Source organism: Oncorhynchus tshawytscha, linkage group LG10 (genome assembly GCF_018296145.1).
Source record: "Oncorhynchus tshawytscha isolate Ot180627B linkage group LG10, Otsh_v2.0, whole genome shotgun sequence".
NCBI lineage: Eukaryota > Metazoa > Chordata > Actinopteri > Salmoniformes > Salmonidae > Oncorhynchus > Oncorhynchus tshawytscha.
Genome location: NC_056438.1, coordinates 58,287,250 through 58,309,669, shown reverse-complemented (window position 1 = coordinate 58,309,669; position 22,420 = coordinate 58,287,250). Strand labels below are relative to the sequence as shown.

Genomic DNA, 22,420 nt, shown 5'->3' with positions numbered 1-22,420 from the left:
CCCTAACCAACAATGCAGTTTGAAAAAAATATGGATAAGAAATAACAGTAACAAGTAATTAAAGAGCAGCAGTAAAATAACAGTATCGAGACTATATACAGGGGGGTACTGGTACAGAGTCAATGTGTGGGGGGCACCGGTTAGTTGAGGTAATATGTACATGTAGGTAGAGTTATTAAAGTGACTATGCATAGATGATAACAACAGAGAGAAGCAGCGGTGTAAAGAGGAGGGGGGGGGTGGGGTGGGGGGTGTTCAGGAGTCTTATGGCTTGGGGTTAGAAGCTGTTTAGAAGCCTCTTGCACCTGGACTAGGTGCTCCGGTACCACTTGCCCTGCGGTAGTAGAGAGAAAAGTCTGTGACTAGGGTGGCTGGAGTCTTTGACAATTTTTAAAGGCCTTCCTCTGACACCGCCTGGAATAGAGGTCCTCGATGGCAGGATGCTTGGCCCCGGTGATGTACTGGGCCGTACGCACTACCCTCTGTAATGCCTTGCGGTCGGAGGCCGAGCAGTTGCCATACCAGACAGTGATGCAAGCAGTCAGGATGCTATCGATGGTGCAGCTGTAGAACCTTTTGAGGATCTGAGGAACCATGCCAAATCTTTTCAGTCTCCTGATGGGGAATATGTTTTGTTAAGCCCTCTTCACGACTGACTTGGTGTGCTTGGACCATGTAAGTTTGTTGGAGATGTGGACACCAACTTAAAGCTCTCAACCTGCTCCACTGCAGCCCCATCGATGAGAATGGGCATGTGCTCGGTCCTCCTTTTCCTGCAGTCGACAATCATCTCCTTTGTCTTGATCACGTTGAGGGAGAGGTTGTTGTCCTGGCATCACACGGCCAGGTCTCCGATATAGGCTGTATTGTCGTTGTCGGTGATCAGGCCTACCACTATTGTGTCACCGGCAAACTTAATGATGGTGTTGGAGTCGTGCCTGGCCGTGGAGTCATGAGTGAACAGAGAGTACGGGAGGAGACTGAGCACCCACCCCCGAGGGGCCCCCGTGTTGAGGATTAGCGTGGCGGATATGTTGTTACCTACCCTTACCTCCTGGGGACGACCTGTCAGGAAGTCCAGGATCCAGTTGCAGAGGGGGATGTTTAGTCTCAGGGTCCTTAGCTTATTGATGAGCTTTGAGGGCACTATGGTGTTGTTCGCTGAGCTGTAGTCAATGAATAGCATTCTCACATAGGTGTTCCTTTTGTCCAGGTGGGAAAGGGCAGTGTGGAGTGCAATAGAGATTGCATCATCTGTGGATCTGTTGGGGCGCTATGCAAATTGGAGTGAGTCTAGGGTTTCTGGGATAATGGTGTGGATGTGAACCATGACCAGCCTTTCAAAGCACTTCATTGCTACAGACGTGAGTGCTACGGGTCGGTAGTCGTTTAGGAGGGTCGCGCTTTAGTGTTCTTGGGCACAGGGACTATGGTGGTGTGCTTGAAACATGTATGTATTACAGACTCAGTCAGGGACAGGTTGAACATGTCAATGAAGACACTTGTCAGTTGGTCAGCGCATGCTCGCAGTACACATCCTGGTAATCCGTCTGGCCCTGCAGCCTTGTGAATGTTGACCTGTTTAAAGGTCTTACTCACATCGGCTGCAGATAGCGTGATCACACAGTCTTCCAGAAGAGCTGGTGTTCCATACATGTTTCAGTGTTATTTGCCTCGCAGAAAGCATAGAAGTAGTTTAGCTCGTCTGGTAGGCTCGTGTCACTGGGCAGCTCTCAGCTGTGCTTCCCTTTGTAGTCTGTAATAGTTTGCAAGCCTGCCACATCTGACGAGCATCAGAGCCGGTGTAGTACGATTCGATCTCAGTCCTGTATTGATGCTTTGCCTGTTTGATGGTTTGTCAGAAGGCAAACCGGGATTTCTTATAAGCTTCCAGGTTAGAGTCCCGCTCCTTGAAAGTAGCAGCTCTAGCCTTTAGCTCAGTGTGGATGTTGCCTGTAATCCATGGCTTCTGGTTGGGGTATGTACATAGAGGTCGACCGATTATGAGTTTTTCAACGCCGATACCGATTATTGGAGGATCAATAATGACAATTACAACAATACTGAATGAACACTTATTTTAACTTAATATAATACATCAATAAAATCAATTTAGCCTCAAGTAGATGGAGAAGTGTTGGAGAAGAACGTAAAAGTGCAATATGTGCTATGTAAGAAAGCTAACGTTTCAGTTCCTTGCTCAGAACATCAGAACATATGAAAGCTGGTGGTTCCTTTTAACATGAGTCTTCAATATTCCCAGGTAAGAAGTTTTAGGTTGTAGTTATTATAGGACTATTTCCCTCTATACCATTTGTATTTCATTAACCTTTGACTATTGGATGTTCTTATAGGCACTTTAGTATTGCCAGTGTAACAGTATAGCCTCCGTCCCTCTCCTCGCTCCTCCCTGGGCTCGAACCAGCAACACAACGACAACAGCCACCTCATCGAAGCAGCGTTACCCATGCAGAGCAAGGGAAACAACCACCCCAAGGCTCAGAGCGAGTGAAGTTTGAAACGCTATTAGCGCGCGCTAACTAGCCAGCCATTTCACTTCGGTCACACCAACCTCATTTCGGGAGCTGATAGGTTTGAAGTCATAAACAGCGCAATGCTTGACGCACAACGAAGAGCTGCTGGCAAAACGCACAAAAGTGCAGTTTGAATGAATGTTTACGCGCCTGCTTCTGCCTACCAACGCTCAGTCAGATACTTAGATGCTTGTATGCTCAGTCAGATTTATATGCAACACAGGACATGCTAGATAATATCTAGTAATATCATCAACCATGTGTAGTTAACTAGTGATTATGATTGATTGTTTTTTTATAAGATATGTTTAATGCTAGCTAGCAACTTACCTTGGCTTACTGCATTTGCGTTAACAGGCAGTCTCCTTGTGGAGTGCAATGAGAGAGAGGCAGGTCATTATTGCGTTGGACTAGTTACCTGTAAGGTTGCAAGATTGGATCCCCCGAGCTGACAAGGTGAAAATCTGTCTTTCTGCCCCTGAACGAGGCAGTTTAACCCACCGTTCCTAGGCCGTCATTGAAAATAAGAATGTGTTCTTAACTGACTTGCCTAGTTAAATAAAGATTAAATAAAATGTGTAAAAATATATTTATTTTATTTTTTAAATCGGAGCCCAAAAATACAGATTTCCGATTGTTATGAAAACGGGAAATCAGCCCTAATTAATCGTCCATTCCGATTAGTCGGTCGACGTCTAGTACATACGGTCACTGTGGGGACGACGTCATCGATGCACTTATTGATGAAGCCAATGACTGATGTGGTGTATTCCTCAATGCCATTGGAGGAATCACGGAACATATTCCAGTGTGTGCTAGCAAAACAGTGCTGTAGCTTAGCATCTGCTTCATCTGACCAATTGTTTTATTGACCTAGTCACTGGTGCTTCCTACTTTAATTTTTGCTTGTAGGCAGGAATCAGGAGGATATAATTATGGTCAGATTTGCCAAATGGAGGTCGAGGGAGAGCTTTGTATGCGTCTCTGTGTGTGGGGTAAATGTGGTCCAGTTTTTTTCCGTCTGGTTGCGCATTTAACATGCTGATAGAAATTTGGTAAAAGGGATTTAAGTTTCCCTGCATTAAAGTCCCCAGCTACTAGGAGCGCCGCCTCTGGGTGAGCGTTCTCTTGTTTGCTTATGGCAGAATACAACTCATTCAATACTGTCTTAGTGTCAGCCTCTGACTGTGGTGGTATGTAAACAGCTACGAAAAATACAGATGAAAACTCTCTAGGTAGGTAGTGTGGTCTATAGTTTATCATGAGATACTCTACCTCGGGCGAGCAATAGCTCGAGACTTCCTTAGATATCGTGCACCAGCTGTTATTTACAAAAATACAATGGGCGGCGGGCTGTCTTACCAGACGCCGCTGTTCTATCCTGCCGGTGCACCATATAACCAGCCAGCTGTATGTTGATAGTATCTTCATTCAGCCACGTCTCCGTGAAGCATAAGATATTACAGTTTTGAATGTTGGTAGTTTAATCTTCCGCGTAGGTGATCTATTTTATTGTCAAAAGATTGCACGTTTGCTAGCAGAATTGAAGGAAGTGGGAGTTTATTCAATCGCCTAGGAATTCTCAGAAGGCAGCCTGCCCTCCGGCCACTTTTTCTCCGCCTCCTCTTCACGCAAATCACAGGGATCTGGGCCTGTTCCCAAGAAAGCAGTATATCGTTCGTGTCAGCCTCGTCAGACTCGTTAACCTGTTGAGTGTAGGGGGCAGTATTTTGATTTTTGGATGAAAAACGTACCCAAATTTAACTACCTATTTCTCAGGCCCAGAATCTAGAATATGCATATAATGGTCAGATTAGGATAGAAAACACTAAAGTTTCCAAATCTGTCAAAATATTGTCTGTGAGTATAACAGAACTGATATTGCAGGCGAAAACCTGAGGAAAATTCAACCAGGAAGTGGCCTCTATTTTGAAAGCTCCATGTTCCATTGAATGCCTTGCCTCCATTTAAATGGATATCAACCAGATTCCTTTTCCTATGGCTTCCCCATGTTGTGAACAGTCTTTAGACATTGTTTCAGGCTTTTATTCTGAAAAAACGAGCGAGAAAGATCACATCGCGTCAGTGTATAGCTGGGTGTCCCAGCTATTGTGTCTCTCTCTCCTATTGACGAAGCTAAAGTCCGGGTTGATATACACTGCTCAAAAAAATAAACACTTTTACACAATGTAACTCCAAGTCAATCAAACTGTCCACTTAGGAAGCAACACTGATTGACAATACAGTTCACATGCTGTTGTGCAAATGGAATAGACAACAGGTGGAAATTATAGGCAATTAGCAAGACACCCCCAATAAAGGAGTGGTTCTGCAGGTGATAACCACAGACCACTTCTCAGTTCCTATGCTTCCTGGCTGATGTTTTGGTCACTTTTGAATGCTGGCGGTGCTTTCACTCTAGTGGTAGCATGAGACGGAGTCTACAACCCACACAAGTGCCTCAGGTAGTGCAGCTCATCCAGGATGGCACATCAATGCGAGCTGTGGCAAGAAGGTTTGCTGTGTCTGTCAGCGTAGTGTCCAGAGCATGGAGGAGCTACCAGGAGACAGGCCAGTACATCAGGAGACGTGGAGGAGGCCGTAGGAGGGCAACAACCCAGCAGCAGGACCGCTACCTCCACCTTTGTGCAAGGAGGAGCACTGCCAGAGCCCTGCAAAATACCTCCAGCAGGCCACAAATGTGCATGTGTCTGCTCAAACGGTCAGAAACAGACTCCATGAGGGTGGTATGAGGACCCGACGTCCACAGGTGGAGGTTGTGCTTACAGCCCAACACCGTGCAGGACGTTTGGCATTTGCCAGAGAACACCAAGATTGGCAAATTCGCCACTGGCGCACTGTGCTCTTCACAGATGAAAGCAGGTTCACACTGAGCACATGTGACATACGTGACAGTCTGGAGACGCCGTGGAGAACGTTCTGCTGCCTGAAACATCCTCCAGCATGACCGGTTTGGCGGTGGGTCAGTCATGTTGTGGGGTGGCATTTCTTTGGGGGGCCGCACAGACCTCCATGTGCTCGCCAGAGGTAGCCTGACTGCCATTAGGTACTGAGATGAGATCCTCAGACCCCTCGTGAGACCATATGCTGGTGCGGTTGGCCCTGGGTTCCTCCTAATGCAAGACAATGCTAGACCTCATGTGGCTGGAGTGTCTCAGCAGTTCCTGCAAGAGGAAGGCATTGATGCTATGGACTGGCCCGCCCGTTCCTAGACCTGAATCCAATTGAGCACATCTGGGACATCATGTCTTGCTCCATCCACCAACGCTATGTTGCACCACAGACTGTCCAGGAGTTGGCGGATGCTTTAGTCCAGGTCGGGGAGGAGATCCCTCGGGAGACCATCCGCCATCTCATCAGGAGCATGCCCAGGCGTTATAGGGAGGTCATACAGGCACGTGGAGGCCACACACACTACTGAGCCTCATTTTGACTTGTTTTAAGGACATTACATCAAAGTTGGATCAGCCTGTAGTGTGGTTTTCCACTTTAATTTTGAGTGTGACTCCAAATCCAGACCTCCATGGGTTGATAAATTTGATTTCCATTGATCATTTCTGTGATTCTGTTGTCAACACATTCAACTATGTAAACAAAAAAGTATTTAAGAATATTTCATTCATTCAGATCTAGGATGTGTTATTTTAGTGTTCCCTTTATTTTTTTGAGCAGTGTATAATCAATTATATTTTGAAAAAACAACCTGAGGATTGATTATTTAAAAAAAGTTCGACATGTTTCTTTGAACATTGCGGATACTATTTGGAATTTGTGTCTGCGATGTCGTGACCACTCGAGCCTGTGGATTTCTGAACATAACGCGCCAAACAAATTGAGGTATTTTGGATATAAAAATAATCTTTATGGAACAAAAGGAACATTTGTGTAACTGGGAGTCTCGTGAGTGCAAACATCCAAAGATCATCAAAGGTAAGCAATTTAATTTATTGCTTTTTGTGACCAATCTACTTGGCGGCTAGCTGTTTGTAATATTTTGTCTACTGAGAGAGATGTTCTTAAATAAATGCTTGGATAGCTTTCGCCGAAAAGCTTTATTGAAATCTGACACACCAGGTGGATTAACAACAAGCTAAGCTGTGTTTTGCTATATTGCACTTTTGATTTCATGAAAATTAAATATTTTTGATAATTTAATTAGAATTTGGCGCGCTGCAATCCAGCTGTAGATGATCCCGCTAATGGGATGGGTGCATCAAGAAGGTAAAGGAAAAAAAGGATTCTGCCAGTCTGTGGTGAGTAATCGCAGTCCCGATGTCCAGAAGTTATTTTCGGTCATAAGAGACAGTAACGGCAACATTATGTACAAAATAAGTTAACCAGTTATGCATTAGGGGGCGCTATTAAATTTTTTGGATGAAAAACGTTCCCGTTTTAAACAAGATATTTTGTCACGAAAAGATGCTCGACTATGCATATAATTGACAGCTTTGGAAAGAAAACACTCTGACGTTTCCAAATCTGCAAAGATATTATCTGTGAGTGCCACAGAACTGATGCTACAGGCGAAACTAAGATGAAATTTCAAACAGGAAATGCCCCAGATTTTGAATGCGCTTTGTTCCAATGTCTCCTTATATGGCTGTGAATGTGCAAGGAATGAGCCTACACTTTCTGTCGTTTCCCCAAGGTGTCTGCAGCATTGTGACGTATTTGTAAGCATATCATTGGAAGATTGACCATAAGAGACTACATTTACCAGGTGTCCGCTTGGTGTCCCCCGTCGAAATTATTGCGTAATCTCCAGCTGCATGCGTTTTTCCATGTGGTTCAGAGGAGAAACCAAACTTCCACGAATGATATATCATTGAATAGATATGTGAAAAACACCTTGAGGATTGATTCTAAACAAAGTTTGCCATGTTTCTGTCGATATTATGGAGTTAATTCGGAAAAAAGTTCAGCGTTATAATGACTGAATTTTCATTTTTTTTTCTTAGCCAAACGTGATGAACAAAACGGAGTGATTTCTCCTACACAAATAATCTTTTTGGAAAAACTGAACATTTGCTATCTAACTGAGAGTCTCCTCATTGAAAACATCTGAAGTTTTTCAAAGGTAAATGATTTTATTTGAATGCTTTTCTTGTTTTTGTGAAAATGTTGCCTGCTGAATGCTAGGCTTAATGCTATGCTAGCTATCAATACTCTTACACAAATGCTTGTTTAGCTATGGTTGAAAAGCATATTTTGAAAATCTGAGATGAGTGTTGTTAACGAAAGGCTAAGCTTGAGAGCCAATATATTTATTTCATTTCATTTGCGATTTTCATGAATAGTTAACGTTGCGTTATGCTAATGAGCTTGAGGCTATAATTACGATCCCAGATACGGGATTGCTCATTTCAAGAGGTAAACAACGCAAATAAAGTGTGTCAAGAAACACAAGGTGACATCATCACACAGCATACATAATCAGAGCACGCAACAGAACATTGTACTGTCTACACTTGGTTTGTTGTTTATATTAAATATTTTTAATTAAAAAGATTTTTCCTGCTAAGGATTCCACGGCGCGGTTATCCTTTACGTCTGGGACTGCAAGTGTATGTTCCATTTTTTGCGTGGATTCCGGGAGGGCTAGCTGGCTGTACTACAGACACCTGTCGTCGTCATGAGAAAGACTCGTTATCTTTTCGTAAAACAACTGTTTGCAGTAAAGAGCCAACCTGGATACTAAGGAGATCCCGAGGGATATCGACGAGTACCAACAGCTTTACGCTATGGGGGAACAACATACTCCCATCATGGAAAGATCCGACTACCTCACAAAAGAACTTTACCCCCCCGCCAAAAAGAAATCCAGTTTAATCTACAGACACGGACAATTTACTTACCATTGATGTAGAGGCTAGTGCTCTGGCTGGAATCCATGCAACACTGGAAAAGTTGTGTGAGGAAGTAGCAGGGTTGAGGGGGAGTTTTGAGTTTAGCCAGAGTGAAATTCTCATTCTCCAAGTAGAGAACAAGGCACTCACAGCCAAGGTAAAAATCAACGATTCCAACATGGATTGTCTCCTCAAGGAAAACAGGACTTTAAGAAGTCGCTAGTAGACATACAAAGTCGTAGCATGCGTGAAAATATTTTTTTTTCTGTGATTCCTGAGGACGCATCCAATAGTCCAGAGGGCACAATCAGAGAATTCATGCAATCTGCCTTGAAACTTCGTATAGACATATTCAATCAATCCCTATACCAGTCTGCTGTTCCCACATGCTTCAAGAGGGCCACCAGAGGGCCACCATTGGCCACCAGAGGGGTGTGGTGTCAGGAAAATAACCTGACACTCAACGTCAACAAAACTAAGGAGATGATTGTGGACTTCAGGAAACAGCAGAGGGAACACCCCCCCATCCACATCGATGGAACAGTAGTGGAGAGGGTAGCAAGTTTTAAGTTCCTCGGCATACACATTACAGACAAACTGAATTGGTCCACTCACACAGACAGCATCGTGAGGAAGGCGCAGCAGCGCCTCTTCAACCTCAGGAGGCTGAAGAAATTCGGCTTATCACCAAAAGCACTCAAACTTCTACAGATGCACAATCGAGAGCATCCTGGCGGGCTGTATCACCGCCTGGTATGGCAACTGCACCGCCCTCAACCGTAAGGCTCTCCAGAGGGTAGTGAGGTCTGCACAACGCATCACCGGGGGCAAACTACCTGTCCTCCAGGACACCTACACCACCCGATGCTACAGGAAGGCCATAAAGATCATCAAGGACATCAACCACCCGAGCCACTGCCTGTTCACCCCGCTGTCATCCAGAAGGCGAGGTCAGTACAGGTGCATCAAAGCTGGGACCGAGAGACTGAAAAACAGCTTCTATCTCAAGGCCATCAGACTGTTAAACAGCCACCACTAACATTGAGTGGCTACTGCCAACACACTGTCAATGACACTGACTCTACTCCAGCCAGCCACTTTAATAATGGGAATTGATGGGAAATGTAAATATATCACTAGCCACTTTAAACAATGCTACCTTATATAATGTTACTTACCCTACATTATTCATCTCATATGCATACGTTGATACTGTACTCTATATCATCGACTGCATCCTTATGTAATACATGTATCACTAGCCACTTTAACTATGCCACTTGGTTTACATACTCATCTCATATGTATATACTGTACTCGATATCATCTACTGTATCTTGCCTATGCTGCTCTGTACCATCACTCATTCATATATCCTTATGTACATATTCTTTATCCCCTTACACTGTGTATAAGACAGTAGTTTTTTGGAATTGTTAGTTAGATTACTTGTTCGTTATTACTGCATTGTCGGAACTAGAAGCACAAGCATTTCGCTACACTCGCATTAACATCTGCTAACCATGTGTATGTGACAAATAAAATTTGATTTGATTTGATTTGTATAGAGACTGTAAAGGAGGTGGCTTTCTACTGAGTACACACACTTGGAGCTCGGAGCGACAAGACCAAGGGTCTCCAAACGATCATCGCAAAATTTGAACACTACCAACAAAAGGAGCTGATCAAAAGGAGGGAAGGGAGCTTAAAGACAGGGACCAAATTCAGTCTCTATTACCAATTTCCAAGGGAGATAAACAAACATCATAAGAGACTGTGTCCGGTACAAAGGCAACAGAGGGAGAAGGTTAAGTGTGCCTTTATCATTGTGGACAAACTCTTTATAGATGGACAGCTATTCCGAGACAGCTCCATAACACCATGGCTGTACTAAATTCTACAGGGAATTCAGGTTACAAAAAAAGAAAGTATGGGAACTATAAAAATACCTGAACATCATGAAGTGGATATGAACACACACGTACTCAATTACATGCTCGCTTACACATATGGACTTATATACACACACCTGATCTCGCAATCTTCTCTCACTCTCTCTCTATTGTCGAGAACTGTTTTATAATTTAATATGTTTTTTGTTTGTCTATCTTTATGTATTTGTCTACAAGTTTATATGTTTAAACAAGCAAGGGGAAGATATCAGAATAGAGGCATTGGGGAATAATAACATTCTACAGAATACATTTGTACTGTAGTGAAGCCGTCTCTAGAGTAATGCAAGGTCTTGTTCATGATCATGTGAAACATCAATTGCTATGAAAATGCTGGGATATGTTTTTCAATGATGTTAAAGGTAATTATGATGCAACTATGACGGTGATATGATATGGATTACAATTATCATCATGAATATTAAGGCTATACGCACTACATGTTACACACAGACACTCAACCATGCAAATTGGCAGAGTTATTATTTATTTGGACAGCACACAGTCTTACTCTTATTGCAGACATCGTACACACTCACTAAATCACATCCAATATCATACTCATCAACCTACTCAGATTTACTACACACATATCTTGTCTCAATGTTCTAACATCTGTGGCATTGGCTCACAGGCAAACAGGCAAGGGAATAAAACAAATATTGCTAGAACCTATTTCTTGAATTCTAAATATCAGACATTTGAAAGCTCTAATTTTGACCGTCATAATACCTCTGATGGCAGTAACTTTACAAGCACTAATTATGGTCAATTTAGACTGAGAATAGTATCTAGTTATGGTAAGGGGTGAAATAAGTATAGCCAGTTATAACTAATGTTTTAGCAGATTATAAAAAAAGAAGATCAGTCTTTACGTGGCTAAAGGAAAAGGAATATAACATACTGTTTTCATGAAACTCACTCTACATCCATAGATGAAGTTGTGTGGAAAAGGTAATGGGGTGATGAAATAATTTTCTGTCATGGACAAAGGAACTCAAAAGGTGTGATGATATTAATTAACAAGAATTTCGATCTCAATGTGCAAATAGTCAGGAATGATTCGTAAGGAAGGTGGATCTTTTTGAATATGAAAGTGGCCAAAAAAAAGATTTGGCTCATTAATCTATATGGTCCAAATCAGGATGATCCATAATTCTTCGTAAACATTTATACAAGTTTATTTAACTTACAGGCAACAAATTAATTATCATATCATTATGGTAGGAGACTATAACACAGTGTTAAGTACCTCGATGGACCATAAAGGTAATCACTCGACAAACTACCATCACAGTGCCCTTAAGGAACTCACAAATATTATGGACACATTAGAAATAGTGGATATTTGGAGACTAAAAAATCCCAACCAAGTGAGATATAAATGGAGGAGACTTAATCAAGCTAGTCGCCTTGACTACCTTTTTGCCTCTTTCTTGCATCAAAGGTTAAAAAAGTTTTAATAGGAGACAGAATGCGATCGGCTCATCATCTAATTGGCATTCACATAACTCTTATAGAGTTTCCAAGTGGACGGCGATATTGGACATTTTATCAAAGTTTACTGGAGGACAACTTATTTTTAACTAAGACAAAATAATTTATAACTGAATTTTTCAAGTATAATATAGATTCAGGAAATCCCCTTATTGTTTGGGATACCTTTAAAATGTACCTTCAGGGGTCATTCTATTCAATATTCATCAATAATAAAAAAGGCAGTTTCTGGCTAAAGAGACTAACAAGGGAAATCAATGAACTAATGGTACAGGTAGATAGCAATAAAAACGATACTACAGAGATGCAAAATAAGTTAGAGGAAAAACAAAAAGAACTTGAGGAACTTATTCAAGAACGATCTAATGTAATCTATTACAAAAATAAAGCAAACTGGATGGAATATGGAGAAAAATGCACAAAATTCTTCCTGAATCTCCAGTACAGGAACGATAACAAAAGAATTTGCAGAAACTCGTTACTGTAGACGGAATCATCGATGATTCTCCAAATTATATTTTAAAAGAGGAAGCTAGATATTTTAGGCAGATGTTCTCTTTTCAGTCTTATCCTCTCCCACTGAATGAAGATCTCAGGTTCAGGAATGGCTGAAAATGCATAGCATTGATCTATTATTGACCCTAGAAATATTCCTTTTATGAGATCTGGAGAGACCGGGTCAGTCAATTACTAATATACTAATACTCTTAGTAAAAGTATTTATCATCAACTCGCAATCTGTGGATTCTGTGGATGCTGTGATGTTTAACGTACAATTTCAATCTAATCAAATGATTAGATAGATTTAAATTGTACGTTAAACATCACAGCATAGTTGAAAGATATATGTTACGTAGAAAAATCCGAAGAGGGTGGCCAGCAGAGATAGGTGGGATGGGCTGAGGGAAGCTGAAGGTTGGGATGTGGAATTGTAGACAAGTGGGAGTGGAGTTGCTGTGTGGGAGATGGTCAAAGATAAAAGTTTAAAAAAATCACAATAAAACAGAATTAAAAGTATGTTTGAATGGCACTGATGGGCAGTGTTTTTACAGCTAATGCCGGGTTGCCTGAGGCTGATGCTGTGCAGGTGTTTGAACCCTTGCATATATACACACACTATCAATCTAATAAACGCATACAAGAACACATATACATGTAATAGTGCCGGAAATGCACACAAAATTATACAATTGGCATTGTTGTTATGATTTTAAGTTGTCCTTTCTTGTGTCTTTTTCTTTCTTCTCTTTAGTTCATTCTCTTGGTTGTTGGTGCATTGGGGGTTCTTGGGGGTGGGGAATGGAATTGTATTTTTTATTTGTATTTTTTATTCTTGGGGGGACTGTAGGAGGGGTCTCAAATGGTTGAGGGACAGCTATTGGGGAACTGTGGGGGGGGGATCTCGGAGGGTTCGGGTTCACGTTTTTTGGCCTGGTGGGAGATCTGTCCACGTGCCCTTGAGCAGGGCATTGACCCTGGATGCTTCTGTGTGTCGCTCTGAATGGGAGTCTGTTATGGTGTAGTTGTTGAGCGGCTTCACTGCAAGTATATTGTATGTTTCGGATATTCCATAAAATAAGATAAAAAAATAACACTTTTTAAAAAAAAACAATGCAAATAAAACACTATCTGTTGGGGGCACGTAAAATATCTGCCTTCTTCTCAGGCGCCATCTTATTGTCTAAGAGACTAACAGACTCCTAGTGTAACTTTTGCTAATGGCTCAATATTGCTTGGCTACAGAGGTCAACGGTAAGAATTCGGGGCTGCATTTCAAAACTCACTGCACACTCTACAATCTCATTAACTACAGGCCTCCAAATCAACATGCACCATGCACTCATGTTTAATTGGAGCTGCAGAGGTCAACATCATTTCCAAAAGTGAATTATCACTCTTGAATCTGTAGCCATAAGCCAGATACATTTAATAGACTTCAAAAGCAACGTTATAGACTTAAGGAAAGGTTTCACTGCTCCTTTACTAACAAACTATGACATGTAGATTCAGATTTTAGCGATGTGGCTACCTCCCACCAAATTTGTTATAGAGATACTATCTGAATAACTCTGCTGTCTACATTCCTGAGGTTTCCCTAAACAACAAACCAACTGCTTGGCAACTGCTTGGTAAATAATGCGAGAATAGTGTCAATATATCCAATATCAAATTGACTTGGATAAAAGGCTTTGCGTGATGTAGTGCATACAAATGTACTTTTTCGCTTAATTTTTCATATACCAAATAAAAATCTAAAGTTCAATGCGTTTCCATTGCATGGAAATTACGCACGGCTGAAATGCGGTCACTCTTAGCGATAGTTAAGTCACAAAAACTGTTGTGTTTACAGCAGATGTGTCTGATTTAGGCGTGTGCGCTCTAGCGAAGCAGATGCAGTGCGTGTATAGCAGATGCAGTGCGTGTATAGCAGATGCAGTGCGTGTATAGCAGATGCAGTGCGTGTATAGCAGATGCAGTGCGGGTATAGCAGATGCAGTGCGGGTATAGCAGGTGCAGTGCGGGTATAGCAGATGCAGTGCGGGTATAGCAGATACAGTGCGGGTATAGCAGATACAGTGCGGGTATAGCAGATACAGTGCGGGTATAGCAGATACAGTGCGGGTATAGCAGATGCAGTGCGTGTATAGCAGATACAGTGCGTGTATAGCAGATGCAGTGCGTGTATAGCAGATGCAGTGCGGGTATAGCAGATACAGTGCGGGTATAGCAGATACAGTGCGGGTAGGGTAGTCTACATGATGAGAATATTTTTATTTGTCAGAAGGCAGTCAAGCCTCGATCATCATGTCTCCAGAATAAGACCCTCGATATTTATTGGAAAGGAGCATCAAGATCACTGTGCACTTTCACCACCCTGTGAAGTTCATAAGATATTCCATCTGTGGCCTAATAAACTGTATGGTTTCCCGAGTCATAGTGGGAGGACCACACACAATATCATCGCGTGACTCCAAGTTTACTTCAATATGATGGTTATTATATCAATATTTGCACATAGCGGCGTTTCCACCACCATTTCTTGTATACTTAATTTGACTGACACAAAAAGATCCCACCATGTCCAACAAACGTGTCGGCATTTATAAAATATATTTATTTTATTCGATATGAGTTTACTCACATAAAAACTGGATGGAAACATGGTTTATGACACTAAGACAAGGACCAATGTGATTGTGGACATCTGAATCACCTACAGTAAGAATGTTGCTGGACCACTGAGTGCCCAAGGAGTTATATTGATTGTTTGTTACTTTCCCTTCATTTGCCTCAATTAACATTTAACAGAAAATTGCCTCCATCAAAGTGTCTGCCCAGACTGACAAAGGAGGAATGCTTTTTGTTTGATAGAAATGCAAAAGAACAAACACATAATTTCCTCTTTGTATTTTGACAGGTGGAGATGGAATGTGTAGCCCCTCACAACAGAATAAAGATATCCAGACAACAAACACTTTCTAAGACCCAAGAATCCTAATAATTATTTGTGGAAGAAAATGTTGAAACACACTGCCATGTTATAGAAAATACCCCACTGCTTTCCAAGACAGATTTTGTCAACAACGTTTTGAGAGCAGAACTTGAAAGTGGAAGAACTTCATCACAATATTGTAGCTTTGGCATTCCGAAAGTTTTCTATACACCAGATTAGGTCATACACCGAGTGTTGACTGAGTTTTACTCATCATCTGTGAGCCAATATTGTGCTGTATGCACACCCACCTACCCACACACACACACACACACACACACACACACACACACACACACACACACGTCTTGTATCATGACCGTCTGTTGTAGTGAGATTGTCCCAGATGGTTGAACATACATTAAGTGAACCAGATGAATTCCTTGGCGCATAAAGGCATGGCTTAGATGCTGACAGCTCATTTCTCAGACTGCTGTTCATCTACTGTAGCTGTGGGCTGAGCCCAGATCTCCCCATCTCTGATGTAGACAGTCCAATGTTATTGATTTGGCAACAGAGCCTAAGTGCAGTCTCCTGTGATAGCCTCATTTCTGCTAAGAGCACAACGAAGACCTTCAATATCAGCAGCAGCAAGGCCCACTCTCATCTCATGTCTAGGACTGGCAGTACACATTTTCCTTAAACATAGGGAGAATAATTCCAGCAGCCTTGTGGCTATAGTAGCACAACATTAACAAACATTGAGCTTACATGAAAACAAATTAATTGAGGGCGATGACTACAGGGGAGCTGATGTTTCAAAATGGCCACTGGATATTCTGTACATCAGCTCGTTTTCCTTATTGGTAATTTCTTGTCTAACAGTGCATGAGCTGCTGAGTTTTGTTTTAGTGGAGAATAGGCAGTTTATTCTATTTACATCACATGGAACTAGGCCTATATTACCATATCTATCTACACAAAACATTAGTAGTAATGTGGTTAATGGTGACTATAGCCACACGCCCACTAGCTATCATCAAGCTACGCCTAATAAGGCTTATAGTCAGACAACATTTCTTCATTTTATGAAGCAATTTAAAACCGGAAGACTCTTAAATATTCAAGACAATGTTGATGGGGATAGGCTAATGAATTGGGTCCACCATGTAATGCTCCTTTAATTTGTTGATGACCCATGTCTTTTTGCTGCGCCAAGGTCAGTGACACAATGGTAGAGTCGCTACAGTAATACACTGAGAAGTGTGGCATGTTAATCAGACCGCTCACTCGCACACATAAAAAATACTTCAGTTTACTATAGAACTTACTATAGGATTCTGTAGTAAACTGTAGTATACTGTAGAATCCCAAACTACACACTGTGCTATCCCTTGATCATGGGTAGTACTTACCTTAGAATGTTGTAGTATACTATATAATTCTATACTACCCACTGTAGTATCCCTCAATCGTGTAATGCTTACTATGATATAACTAGTATACTTTAGTATTCACTAGTGTTTACTGGGCATGACTGTAGAACTGTATAGTGTAGTATTCAATGTAGTGTTTTGAGGACATGACTGTAGTATACAGTAGTATTTACTATAATGCTTTTCCGGACATTACTAGGATACTGTAGTATTTACTTAAGTGTCTTTGTGGACAACATGACTAGTATATTGTTGTAACTAGAGGTCGACCGATTAATCGCAATGAGCGATTAACTTGAAATCGGCCCTAATTTTCATAACAATCGGAAATCGGTATGTTTGTGCGCCGCTAAAAAAAAATATATATATATATATTTTTTTACACCTTTTATTGAATCTTTATTTAACTAGGCAAGTCAGTTAAGAACACATTCTTATTTTCAATGACGGCCTAGGAACGGTGGGTTAACTGCCTCGTTCACCGCTCTCATCACCCAGTGCCTGGGCTTACCTCCGCTGTACCCGCACCCCACCATACCCCTGTCTGCGCATTATGCCCTGAATATATTCTACCATGCCCAGAAATCTGCTCCTTTTATTCTCTGTCCCAACGCTCTAGGCGACCAGTTTTGATAGCCTTTAGCCGCACCCTCATTCTACTCCTCCTCTGTTCCGCGGGTGATGTGGAGGTAAACCCAGGCCCTGCATGTCCCCAGGCACCCTCATTTGTTGAGTTCTGAAAAAAAAAGCCTTGGTTTCATTGCATGTCAACATCAGAAGCCTCCTCCCTAAGTTTGTTTTACTCACTGCTTTAGCACACTCTGCTAACCCTGATGTCCTTGCCGTGTCCGAATCCTGGCTCAGGAAGGCCACCAAAAATTCGGAGATTTCCATACCCAACTATAACATTTTCCGTCAAGATAGAACTGCCAAAGGGGGAGGAGTTGCAGTTTACTGCAGAGAGAGCCTGCAAAGTAATGTCATACTTTCCAGGTCCATACCCAAACAGTTCGAACTACTAATTTTGAAAATTACTCTCTCCAGAAATAAGTCTCTCACTGTTGCCGCCTGCTACCGACCCCCCTCAGCTCCCAGCTGTGCCCTGGACACCATTTGTGAATTGATCGCCCCCCATCTAGCTTCAGAGTTTGTTCTGTTAGGTGACCTAAACTGGGATATGCTTAACACCTCGGAAGTCCTACAATCTAAGCTAGATGCCCTCAATCTCACACAAATCATCAAGGAACCCACCAGGTACAACCTTAAATCTGTAAACAAGGGCACCCTCATAGACGTCATCCTGACCAACTGGCCCTCCAAATACACCTCTGCTGTCTTCAACCAGGATCTCAGCGATCACTGCCTCATTGCCTGTATCCGCTACGGAGCCGCAGTCAAACGACCACCCCTCATCACTGTCAAAAGCTCCCTAAAACACTTCTGTGAGCAGGCCTTTCTAATCAACCTGGCCCGGGTATCCTGGAAGGACATTGACCTCATCCCGTCAGTTGAGGATGCCTGGTCATTCTTTAAAAGTAACTTCCTCACCATTTTAGATAAGCATGCTCCGTTCAAAAATGCAGAACTAAGAACAGATACAGCCCTTGGTTCACTCCAGACCTGACTGCCCTCGACCAGCACAAAAATATCCTGTGGCGGACTGCAATAGCATTGAATAGTCCCCGCGATATGCAACTGTTCAGGGAAGTCAGGAACCAATACACGCAGTCAGTCAGGAAAGCTAAGGCCAGCTTCTTCAGGCAGAAGTTTGCATCCTGTAGCTCCAACTCCAAAAAGTTCTGGGACACTGTGAAGTCCATGGAGAACAAGAGCACCTCCTCCCAGCTGCCCACTGCACTGAGGCTAGGTAACACGGTCACCACCGATAAATCCATGATTATCGAAAACTTCAACAAGCATTTCTCAACAGCTTGCCATGCCTTCCGCCTGGCTACTCCAACCTCAGCCAACAGCTCCGCCCCCCCCCGCAGCTACTCACCCAAGCCTCTCCAGGTTCTCCTTTACCCAAATCCAGATAGCAGATGTTCTGAAAGAGCTGCAAAACCTGGATCCGTACAAATCAGCTGGGCTTGACAATCTGGACCCTCTTTTTCTGAAACTATCCGCCGCCATTGTCGCAACCCCTATTACCAGCCTGTTCAACCTCTCTTTCATATCGTCTGAGATCCCCAAGGATTGGAAAGCTGCCACAGTCATCCCCCTCTTCAAAGGGGGAGACACCCTGGACCCAAACTGTTACAGACCTATATCCATCCTGCCCTGCCTATCTAAGGTCTTCGAAAGCCAAGTCAACAAACAGGTCACTGACCATCTCGAATCCCACCGTACCTTCTCCGCTGTGCAATCGGGTTTCCGAGCCGGTCACGGGTGCACCTCAGCCACGCTCAAGGTACTAAACGATATCATAACCGCCATCGATAAAAGACAGTACTGTGCAGCCGTCTTCATCGACCTTGCCAAGGCTTTCGACTCTGTCAATCACCATATTCTTATCAGCAGACTCAGTAGCCTCGGTTTTTCGGATGACTGCCTTGCCTGGTTCACCAATTACTTTGCAGACAGAGTTCAGTGTGTCAAATCGGAGAGCATGCTGTCCGGTCCTCTGACAGTCTCTATGGGGGTGCCACAGGGTTCAATCCTCGGGCCAACTCTTTTCTCTGTATATATCAATGATGTTGCTCTTGCTGCGGGCGATTCCCTGATTCACCTCTACTCAGACGACACCATTCTATATATTCCCGTCCTTGGACACTGTGCTATCTAACCTCCAAACGAGCTTCAATGCCATACAACACTCCTTCCGTGGCCTCCAACTGCTCTTAAACGCTAGTAAAACCAAATGCATGCTTTTCAACCGTTCGCTGCCTGCACCCGCACGCCTGACCAGCATCACCACCTTGGAAGGTTCCGACCTTGAATATGTGGACATCTATAAGTACCTAGGTGTCTGGCTAGACTGTAAACTCTCCTTCCAGACTCATATCAAACATCTCCAATCTAAAATCAAATCAAGAATCGGCTTTCTATTCCGCAACAAAGCCTCCTTCACTCACGCCGCCAAACTTACCCTAGTAAAACTGACTATTCTACCGATCCTCGACTTCGGCGATGTCATCTACAAAATTGCTTCCAACACTCTACTCAGCAAACTGGATGCAGTTTATCACAGTGCCATCCGTTTTGTCACTAAACCACCTTATACCACCCACCACTGCGACTTGTATGCTCTCGTCGGCTGGCCCTCGCTACATATTCGTCGCCAGACCCACTGGCTCCAGGTCATCTACAAGTCCATGCTAGGTAAAGCTCCGCCTTATCTCAGTTCACTGGTCACGATGGGAACACCCATCCGTAGCACGCGCTCCAGCAGGTGTATCTCACTGATCATCCCAACACCTCATTTGGCCGCCTTTCGTTCCAGTTCTCTGCTGCCTGTGACTGGAACGAATTGCAAAAATCGCTGAAGTTGGAGACTTTTATCTCCCTCACCAACTTCAAACATCTGCTGTCTGAGCAGTTAACCGATCGCTGCAGCTGTACATAGTCTATCGGTAAATAGCCCACCCATTTTTACCTACCTCATCCCCATACTGTTTTTATTTATTTACTTTTCTGCTCTTTTGCACACCAATATCTCTACCTGTACCTGTACATGACCATCTGATCATTTATCACTCCAGTGTTATTAATCTGCAAAATTGTAATTATTCGCCTACCTCCTCATGCCTTTTGCACACAATGTATATAGACTCCCCTTTTTTTCTACTGTGTTATTGACTTGTTAATTGTTTACTCCATGTGTAACTCTGTGTTGTCTGTTCACACTGCTATGCTTTATCTTGGCCAGGTCACAGTTGCAAATGAGAACTTGTTCTCAACTAGCCTACCTGGTTAAATAAAGGTGAAATAAAAATAAATAAAAAAGGGGCAGAAAGACAGATTTTCACCTCGTCAGCTCGGGGAATCCAATCTTGCAACCTAACAGTTAACTAGTCCAACGCAATAACGACCTGCATCTCTCTCGTTGCACTCCACAAGGAGACTGCCTGTTATGCAAATGCAGTAAGCCAGGTAAGTTGCTAGCTAGCATTAAACTTATTTTATAAAAAACAATCATAATCACTAGTTAACTACACATGGTTGATGATATTACTAGATATTATCTAGCATGTCCTGTGTTGCATATAAATCTGACTGAGCATACAAGCATACAAGTATCTAAGTATCTGACTGAGCGGTGGTAGGCAGAAGGAACCACGTAAACATTCATTCAAACAGCACTTTCGTGCGTTTTGCCAGCAGCTCTTCGTTGTGCGTCAAGCATTGCGCTGTTTATGACTTCAAACCTATCAACTCCCGAGATGAGGCGAAATGGAGTGAAATGGCTCGCTAGTTAGCGCGCGCTAATAGCGTTTCAAACTTCACTCGCTCTGAGCCTTGGGGTGATTGTTTCCCTTGCTCTGCATGGGTAACGCTGCTTCGATGTGGTGGCTGTTGTCGTTGTGTTGCTGGTTCGAGCCCAGGGAGGAGCGAGGAGAGGGACGGAAGCTATACTGTTACACTGGCAATACTAAAGTGACTATAAGAACATCCAATAGTCAAAGGTTAATGAAATACAAATGGTATAGAGGGAAATAGTCCTATAATAACTACAACCTAAAACTTCTTACCTGGGAATATTGAAGACTCATGTTAAAAGGAACCACCAGCTTTCATATGTTCTCATGTTCTGAGCAAGGAACTGAAACGTTAGCTTTCTTACATAGCACATATTGCACTTTTACGTTCTTTTCCAACACTTAGTTTTTGCATTATTTAAACCAAATTGAACATGTTTTATTATCTACTTGAGACTAAATTGAGTTTATTGATGTATTATATTAAGTTAAAATAAGTGTTAATTCAGTATTGTTGTAATTGTCATTATTACAAATACTTTACATTTTTTATTTATAAAAAAAAATAATAATAATAATAAAAATAAAATTAAAATAAATCGGCCAATTAATCGGTATCAGCTTTTTTGGTCCTCCAATAATCAGTATCGGAGTTGAAAAGTCATAATCGGTCGACCTCTAGTTGTAACACCTGCCGACTAGGTTTAACTAAAATGGCACAACTACCAGACTATACGAGTTACTGTTTAATGAGGGGAACATCTCAACCAGACCAGAACATAAGACACCGGTTCTTGACAGACCACCTATTGAGTTGGGTCAACAGTTCTAAGCAATACAGTGGACCAGACAACACTTTGCTCTACTCAGACAATCATAAATACTTAGGACTTCAAGTCACATATCATTTCATCAAAGAGGATAATTAAAATACTTTGCATATTTATGATTGTATGATTGCCTAGTTAAAAAAGAAGTTGACCTAGCCACTATCTGGGTATGTATTACTGGTTGTCTGGTTATTGTTGATTATTTATTTTTTTATTATTTTTTTATTTCACCTTTATTTAACCAGGTAGGCTAGTTGAGAACAAGTTCTCATTTACAACTGCGACCTGGCCAAGATAAAGCATAGCAGTGTGAGCAGACAACACAGAGTTACACATGGAATAAACAAATTAACAAGTCAATAACACAGTAGAAAACAAAGGGGGAGTCTATATACAATGTACAATGTGTGCAAAAGGCATGAGGAGGTAGACGAATAGTTACAATTTTGCAGA

The 22,420-nt window shown here is 42.3% G+C and overlaps 1 protein-coding gene across 1 annotated transcript in view; it reads right to left on the bottom strand.

Moving 5' to 3' along the window:
• LOC112260516 (contactin-associated protein-like 2) overlaps positions 1–22,420 on the bottom strand; it is an 80,101-nt gene that overhangs the window by 44,564 nt on the left and 13,117 nt on the right. The gene's annotated exons all lie outside the window — the stretch shown is intronic.